The sequence below is a fragment of the Pelodiscus sinensis genome, chromosome 3 (genome assembly GCF_049634645.1).
Source record: "Pelodiscus sinensis isolate JC-2024 chromosome 3, ASM4963464v1, whole genome shotgun sequence".
Lineage (NCBI taxonomy): Eukaryota > Metazoa > Chordata > Testudines > Trionychidae > Pelodiscus > Pelodiscus sinensis.
In genome coordinates, this window is record NC_134713.1 from 156,522,202 (window position 1) to 156,531,351 (window position 9,150).

The 9,150-nt window shown below is 50.7% G+C and overlaps 1 protein-coding gene across 1 annotated transcript in view; it reads right to left on the reverse strand.

The window, feature by feature from the left end:
- The window catches only part of LBR (lamin B receptor), a 67,283-nt gene extending 58,747 nt beyond the window's left edge, over positions 1–8,536 (reverse strand). The window contains exon 1 of the mRNA XM_006118026.3: positions 8,137–8,536. The gene's annotated coding sequence lies outside the window, so the exon portion shown is untranslated. The remainder of the gene's footprint in view (positions 1–8,136) is intronic.
- Positions 8,537–9,150: the final 614 nt, after the last annotated feature.

Sequence of the window (9,150 nt, forward strand, 5' to 3'; positions counted from 1 at the left end):
AGGGGAATGTGGGGAGTGTCTTTCTCCTTCTCGGTCGAGGGCTACATCAGTGAGTAGTTTGTTTGTTTTTTCTTTGCTTCTCACTTGTGTGCAGTCCCCAACTGATTTTTCTTGTAATAGGGTAACCGTGTAATTGCTAAAATTCTTAGCTGCAGGCTCTGTAGTGTAAAGCTTAACATTTTACTAGGGTTGTGAAAGTGTAACGACACATTGTTAACCGATGAGCATGGGCTCATCAGTTAAACAGGTTCCTGGTATGCGCAGGTTCCTGGTACACAGCTGCCTGCCGCCTCACACTGCTGCCTGTGATACAGAGGTAGCAGTCCAGGGCAACAAGCAGGAGTCAGTATGTGCCTCTGATACAGGAGCTGGTGTGGGCGGCAAGCCAGCTTTTAAGTCAGCTTCCCACATGTACTGGACCCTACCTGTTGCCCCACACTGTTGCCTAAGTATGAGAAGCAGCAGTGCGGGACAACAGGCAGCCCCCCCAGAAGCCATATGGCCGTTTGGGTAACCGCTTTATCAATTACCTGGTTAAACTGCTGCACCCTTACATCTCTACTTTATACTGCAGCCTGCAGTGAAGCCTCCCTGGGAGTTGGGCTGAGGAAGCTTCACTGCCCTGCCACAGCAAAACTGCCTCTCAGGGAGCTGGCTGAGTGTAACCGATAAGCACCAGCTTATTGGTTAAACCGTTTATCAGTTATATTCTAACATACCTAGGGTAATCTAGATCTAAGTAGGTGAATGATTAAGCTAGATCAGCAGCAGTCACTGACACCTTGTCCATATTACTGTTCCCACCATTGCTAACACTGGTGGACATTTTTAATGAACAGTGGCTATTTCTAACTTTAGGCCACAAGTCAGCAACCTATGGCTCTCTTGAAGCTCAAGCCCAGCCACTTATTCCTCGCACAGCTGGGTGCCCGTGCTGGCACTACAGCAGGCCTGGGCAAAACAATCCGGCCTGCAGACGCAGCAGGGAGTCACCAGGTAGACTCCCCTGCTTGCCTAACCCACACATACCACTCAGAAAAGTGGCTGCGGGCGGTTTGTTTTTCCACAAAGTCGGGTGGGAAGGGGGTAGTTTCTGGCCAATGGAAGCTGTCTGTTCCAAGAACAAGCAGCATGCGAACCACCAGTCCCCCCCCTCCTCCTCTCAGGCTCTTATTCACAGAGCACAAGGCCATGCAGCCTGTGGGGGAGGAGAGCAGGCTCCTGAGAAACTGTGCTGTGCTACTAGTCAGGAGTCTCACTAGTAAGTCTCCCAGCCAGAGCCTGCCTCTGGCACCCTTCCCTCCCCACCAGCCCTCTGCTCCCCACACCCACCCCTCCCCCACTGCCCACCAAGCTCATACCCCCTCTCAGACCACAATCCCCTCCTGTCCTAGGTCACAATTAAAACCCCAGCCCTTCTTCTGCACCCCAGACTCCTGCCCTAGGTCACAATCCAAACTCCTGCACACCAATCCCGTGCCTCAGATCACAACTGCCTCCTTCACCCAAACTCAGTGGCCCCTGGCCCAAAAAAGGTTCCCCCTTCCCCCAGCCATAAATAAAGGCAATGTTGAAACCTTGTGTGTTGGACATAATATTTTACCTTATTTAAAAATTAAGCCTGGCCAACAAGCCCCCAATTGAGGCCCAACCCCCATCTGGCCACAGTATCATAACATCCTCACACCCCCTTACACACCAATCCTGACCCCATCAAACACCTGAACCCTCCTCCCTGAGCTCCTCATACCCCCACCTCAGACTCCTGCACCCCCACGTCTCTAGTCCCCTGCCATAAAACTCCTGCACCCCACACCTACCCCAACTATGTGTCCTGAGTCCATCACACACTGCTGACCTGAGCCCCTCATACTCCCAAACCCCAATACACCCCAACCTTGTGCTCTAAGCCCATCGTACACCTGAACCACCAGCCCTGAGCCCCTCATATCCTCACATCCCCAGTCCCCTGCCATAACATTCCTGCACCCCAACCCTGTGTCCTGAGCCCATCATATACCCAAACTCCCTGCCCTGAGCCCCTTACACTAGGGATGTTAAATATTGAGTAACTTACTAATCAAATAGATGATGCATTTTGCATCGACTAGTCAATAGGGTGTCTCTGCCTTTGAAGTGTTGCAACAGCCCTAGGGCTGTTGCTACACTTCAAAGGTGAAAGCACCAGGTGGAGCCCGGAGTCAGCTGAGGAGTCCCCAGTTGACCACGGACTCCATGTGGCACTGCCACTTTGAAACACCGTGGGGAGCCTGGAATCTGGCTCCTCGTGGAATTTCGAAGCGGTAGCGCCGGATCAGCCCATTGCTTCTTATCCTATCATCAGAGGCCAAGGAGAACAATTTTTCCTCTCTCCTCCTTATAATACCCTTTTAGATGCTTGAAAATTGCTACCATGTCCCCTCAGTCTTCTCTTTTCCAAACTAAACAAGCCCAATTCTTTCAGTCTTTCCTCATAGCTCATGTTTTCTAGAACTTTAACCATTTTTGTTGCTCTTCTTTGGACTTTCTCTAATCTCTCCACATCTATCTTGAAATGTGGTGCCCAGAAATGGATACAATACTCCAAGTGAAGCCTAATCAGCACAGGGTAGAGCTGAAGAATGACTTCTCGTCTTGCTCACACTACTCCTGTTAATGTATCCCAGAATCATGGGGTTTTTTATGCCAGTGTCGCACTCTAGACTCTTCCACTATGACCCCCCAATCCCTTTCAGTGATACTCCTTCCTAGATAATCACTTCCCATTCTGTATATGCGAAACTGATTGTTCCTTGCTAAGTGAAGTACTTGGCATTTGTCCTTATTAAACTTAATCCTATTTACCTCAGACCATTTCTCTAGTTTGTCTAGATCATTTTGAATTTTGACCCTATCCTCCAAAGCACTTACAACCACTCCCAGCTAGATATCATCTGCAAACTTAATAATTGTACTCTCTATATGCCATCATCTAAATCCCAGATGAAGATATTGAACAGAACTAGAGCCCAAACAGACCACTGAGGAACCCCACTTGCTATGCCTTTCCAGCATGATTGTGAACTGTTAACAACAACCCTCTGGGAACAGTTACCTAGCCAGTTATGCACCTACCTTCTAGTAGCCCCATCTAGGTTGTATTTCCCTAGTTTATTGCTAAGATCTTGTGAGACCATGTCAAATGCATTACTGAAGTATAGGTATAACATGTCCATTGCTTCTCCCTTATCCACAACTTATTATCCTATCAACGAAAGCTATTAGATTGGTTTGGCATGATTTGTTCTTTACAAATTCATGGGGGCGGTTATCTATCACCTTATTATCTTCCAAATGTTTGCAGATTAAATCCTTAATTATTTACTCCAGGGGTTCTCAAACTTTGTGATACCACGGCCCCCTAAAATGCTCAATGAGTTTGTGTGACCCCCCCCATCCTCACTGCCCTGGGTTGCTTCCTCCCCCCTTCTCACCAGACTCCTTGCCCTCCTGGGGTTCCTTCAAAGTGTTTGCAGTCCTCAACTCCCTTCCCCCCTGCAGGCTCCTTCCCTCCCTTCCCCCCCCCCATCTCTTTCTCCTCTGTGCCTCTTTTCCGCTCCATGTCCCTTTGGTTACTTCTCTCTCTCCTCCGTTCTCCACTCCTCTCCCCGTGTCTCTTCTGCCTCCTCCTCTGCCCCTCACTTGCCCTTATTTACCGCTGGGTCCTCTGCCCCAACCCAATCCCCCAGCCCATTGCCTGAGGGACCCGGCCCTCTCCTAGCTAGGGAAGCGTGCTCCAGCGCGGGCCTCACTCTCCCACCGCCTTGCCTCCTCCTGCAGCTGAGCCGTGCTCCTGGAGTCCCAAGGTCCCGGCCACACTGCACGGCTTGCTGGCAGCTGCATTCCGCCGCCCTGCCGCTCTTTGCGGCCCGGTAGAGAGGGGTCACAAGTGAAAAACTGAATCCAGCTGAGACCCCCTCTAAGTTGCTCGAACCCAGTTTGATTTACTGATTTACTCCATTATCTTCCCTGACACAGAAGTTAAGCTGACTGGTCTTATTACCCGTTTTATAGATGGGCACTATATTTGCTCTTTTCCAGTCTTCTGGAATCTCTCCCGACCGCCATGGTTTTTCAAAGATGATAGCTAAAGGCTCAGATACCACCTCTATTAGCTCCTTGAGTATTCTAGGATGCATTTTATCAGGCCTGAGGGACCTTGAAGACATTTTTAATTTGTTCCTTTTTATTTTAACTTCTAAACCTACTCCATTCCCACTAGCATTCATTATGTTAAGCATCCTGTAACCATCTATGTCTGTGGTCACCAACCAGTCGATCGCAAGGCGTTCCGGGCCCCTCATTTCCCCCCCACTCCCTACCTCCAGTGACAATGGAGGTAGTGGCAGCTTCCCACAGTGTGGATGGAAATTCTGCAGCTGCACGTCACTTCCAGGGGTTCCAGAAATGCGCTGGCTGCTTCCTTGCCCCAGGTCTGTGGCGTGCCAGGAACTTACCAGGTGAGTCCCAAGAGGCGCATGCTGGGACTACCCTTACCTGTGGGAGGGGGAGTCAAGCCCAGAGGGGGCACGTGACGGGAGCCTCCCTACTCCCCGGGAGGGGGGAGTTGGGCCCTTGCCCCGTGCCACAGAACCCTGTCCCCTGCCCTCCCAGCACCCTGTTCCCTCTCACCTGCCCCCCAGCCACAGAACCCTGCCCCCACTGGCACCCTGCCCCCTCCCCCAGCACCCATTAGCACCCTTCCCCAGTACTATGTCCCCTGCTCCCACCAGCACGGTTAGGGCCACATTAGTGAGGCTTGGAGGGAGAGGGGGGTTGGAGGAGTTTTTTGGGGTTTTTTTTGCATCTCACTTGTGTGACCGCAACTGGCTTTTCTGTGGGTCAGTGACTCTTGACTCAAAACAGGTTCCCTGCCCTTCTCAGAAATAAAGACAATGGAGAAACTTTTTGTGTTTGACATAGTATTTTATTTAAAAATGAAGCCTGGCCAACAAACCCCCAGTTTGGGCCAAGCCCCCATCTGGCCACATCATCATAACACTCCTGCACTCCCCCTTCCCCCAGACTCTAGATCTGAGCCTATCATACACTGGAACCCCCTGCCCTGAGCCCCTCACATACCCCAACCTAAATTCCTGAATACTAACATCCACAAGCCTGTGGCTTACTTAGTACCCCAACCCTACATCTGACCCCAACACTGCCCGGCCTGGAGCCCCCTCCCCAGCCCAGCGTCCCCTTCTCCACCTCCTCCTGCATCCAGATTTCCTCCCAGAGCTTGCACCTCTCACTCCTTCGCACATCAAAATCCCTCAATCCCATCCCAGAGCCTACACATCCTGTCTCAACCCAAAATGCAGGACAATGTAGCACTTTAAAGACTAACAAGATGGTTTATTAGATGATGAGCTTTCGTGGGCCAGACCTACTTCCTCAGATCAAGTAGTGGAAGAAAATAGTCACAACCATAATATACCAAAGGATACAATTTAAAAAAATGAACACATATGAAAAAGTCTTTGTAGCAGAATGCAGGTAGTTAAGTCGTTGAGACAGTGTCCTTTCTGGTTGAAATGGCAAGAAATTGTTTTTTCTTTGTGATCCTGTCTGATATCTGTTTTGTGGGCATTAATCCTTTGGCGAAGTGTCTGAGACGTTTGTCCAATGTACATAGCAGACGGACACTTTCGGCACATGATAGCATAAATTATATTTCTGGATGCGCAGGAATATGTGTTCTTGATCTTATAACTCAGTATATATGGTTGTGACTATTTTCTTCCACTATTTGATCTGAGGAAGTAGGTCTGGCCCACGAAAGCTCATCATCTAATAAACCATCTTGTTAGTCTTTAAAGTGCTACATAGTCCTGCATTTTGCTTCGGCTACACCAGACTAACGCGGCTACATTTCTATTACTAATGTCTCAACCCAGCGAGGATAAGGCTAGACTACAGGAGTTTTTCAGGATTCCGGAGATATCCCAGGAAAACTCTTCTGCATCCAGGGATGTATTTGTTCTTCCGCTTTTTTTAATGGAAGAGCAAACATGCCCTTTCGGTCACTCCTATAGTCCTCTTTCCACAAGGAATAAGGGAGCTTCCAAAAGAAGGGGTTTTTCTGATATTTGGCCCAGTCTAAACAGGCCAAATGTTGGAAAAACCTCTTCCTACAGAAAACTTGAAACAAAAAAAGCAGCAGTATAAGGGTTGGGGATAGCAAGCAATGGAGAGGAGAATAGAGAGGGCGAGGCTTCAAGGAAGGGGCAGCCAGTAGATCTTGGCTTGTTCTGTCATTTAAAAAGTGATCTTGGGTGTAAAAAGGTTGGAGACCACTGAGTCCTATGTCATCTGTCTTCCTATGGTCACGGTGTTCTTCAAATTGCTTTTTGCTTTTTATAGCCCATATTCTGGAAACTACTGTGAAACTATGCACTACTGTGTCTGTATAGTACTTAAATAATATTTAATCACTCTTTAGGAATAGCTCTCCACAATACTCACTAAGGTGCTGCTTTTGATGGAAGAAGTGTTCATAGTACAAACATTTAAACACATATACATCTTTTGTACAAATGGGACCTAGCAGATGATGTTTACTCTTATCCTCACTTATGGCACTTTCACATGAAATCAAGAAAATCTGAATATAAAAACTTCAGGCCAAATAATCACTACACTTACAATCTAGATTTGTAGTACTGATGTAGGAATTCAATTAGGAAAAATACAATCTTAATACTATTTTTAAACGTAGTTTAATGCACTTGCATTTGGAAAATGTGTTAACAAGCAAACTTAAATTGGTTTAGTGCAAAAACAAAACTCTGACTTCATTAGCTACCCATATATATATACACACACACACACACACACACACACACACACACACACCAAAATAGTTCACTAACGAGTAGGGTGTCAAGTAAAAAAAAAAATCAATTAGCATGACTTACACAGAAGTTTTTCACACAGCATCTTTCACACTAGCCTTATCCAAAAATACTACTTAATTTCTTGCCAGTGTTGAGGGTTTGTAAAAGGAAGAAAAGACAGTAACACACTCCATCTCCCCCATTTTTGTTCAGTTTACATCTTAAATTGAAAAGCAATTGATAAAGAGCAGCACTAACCACTCTGCCCTGCAAGCTGATGATACCGGCTATATGTTTTGTTAGTCTTTAAGGTGCTACTAACTAGACTATTCGTTGTTTTTAAGTTTTTCTAGTTACAGACTAACTCCGCTACCCTTTTGAAAGCGTCGGAACGCTATCTACCTATAGGGAAAAAAATCAGGCAGTCTTTGCAAAGCAAATCTCCAAGACATTAGAGAAAAGGCTCATTCGTCTCCTTTAAATATACTTTCAACCAGAAGCATCCAAAATGGAGGGAAAACGTCATAATTTAAACGTTTCCCATTTATCCTGATAGAAACGCTTCAAGGATACGCGGTCTCAGCCCGACACAGAAATGTAACAGATATCCGGGTTGTTTTGTCCATTGGGAATCCTGCCCCAGCCCGCCAGGCGAGTGGAGAGAGAGGCCGGAGAAGAGGAACCGATCCCGTGACCACCCCCTCTCCCCCGGAAGCCCCGCTGCAGCGCGCGGTGTGAGGTCGCGCTCGTTTGTTTCGCTGTGCCCCGCGCTCCCCAGTCAGCAGGGCCACAACCCGCCCGCGCCTCGCTCCTTAGCCGGGAAGCGCAGAACTCGGCCGTGGTCCGGCTCTCCATAGGGGTGCAAGGGAGCCTATGTCCCTCCGCCCACAGCCTCAACCCACGGGGGAGCCGGCCAGTCTCCGCGCAGGGGAGGGCACCGCACGCCTGTTTACATGGACGCGTCAGCCCTGCCCCCGCCGCGCACGGGGGGGGTTCGGGGAACCCGTCACCGCCGGCTCCCAGACGCTAAGGAGCGCAGCTAAGCGGCGGGTGAGAGCGGAGGGAAGGGAGCCGGGAACGGAAGGGGCCAATTCACACCAGCCCCCAGCAGGACAGAGAAAGAAACGTCTCGGTGTCGCGAGGCCCCGAGCGTGGGGGAGGGGAAGGAGGAAGCGACCGGTCGGTGCCCTCCTCCCCGGGAAAGTCTCTGAGTGAGGGGGTGTGTCCCGGCCCCCGGCTGCCCTCAGTCCCGGGGCCTTACCTGGGCTGCCGCCCCCACCCAGCCAGCAGGAATCGCCTCTGCGACACCGCAGGAGCCGGGGCCGAGCGGACCGTAGAAGAGCCACGAAATCCAACACCCCGAGCGACGGTTACAGGCAGGGCGGCTGGCGCGAGGCTTCGGCTGCAGCCCCGCCCCTTCCTGCGAGGTGCTGGGCGCCAACCGCCACCATTGGCCAGGCCTCCGGTTTGAATCGCGATCGGGACAGGGAATTGGCTACGAGTGGGTGGCGCGTTCCACCCTTTTGTGCCCCCTCGGGCCCTTCCAGAGGAGCGTCCTAGCCGGGAGCTGCCGGTCCGAGGTTGTCCCTGCTCCCGCCTCTGGGACGGAAACCTCCCGCTGGCCCCTTCCCCAGGCCGGGCCGCAGGGGCGGGTGGAAGAGACAGATTCCCTCACACCGCCCCAGACCCTCCCCGCAACGCTCACCCTCATGAGAAGGGCCCGTCAGAGCCCCCCCTCTGCCACCAACGGGCGGGGCTGGGGCAGCGCCTGGCCAGCTGAAAATGGTTTCCTTGGGGGGAAAGAGCCTCTGCCACCGAGTTAGCTTCCTCGCCTGAGAGGTGGGGGTAGGGGGTCTGTGCCCACTCCAGTCAGCACAGCGCCTCTGCGCCAGACGCGCTGCAAACACCTCTTCGGAGGAAGGGAGCCCAGCAGCCCCACCCCTTCCACCTGCCTCTCTTCCCAGGCTACCAGCTGGTCTCCAACCACTTGCCTAACCCAGGGGCCTCCAGCTGGCTGGCCAGCCCCAGGCCACCACTTGGTGGAAGCTGCCACAGTGGCCAGCTTGAGCTGAGTCTTCCCCCTCCTTTGGGGGGGGGGGGCAGTTTAGGGAAGGCTTAGCCCCTATGAGCTATGATACCTGTTTCTCATAACTATAAGACACAGCTATTCCTTTTCCTCAGAGACAGGAGTAAATCCGGACTTTTGCACAAAGGAAAAACCCCACACAAACAAATCAGAAATTATCACTAGCGTTATTCCAAGTACCATTTAGTG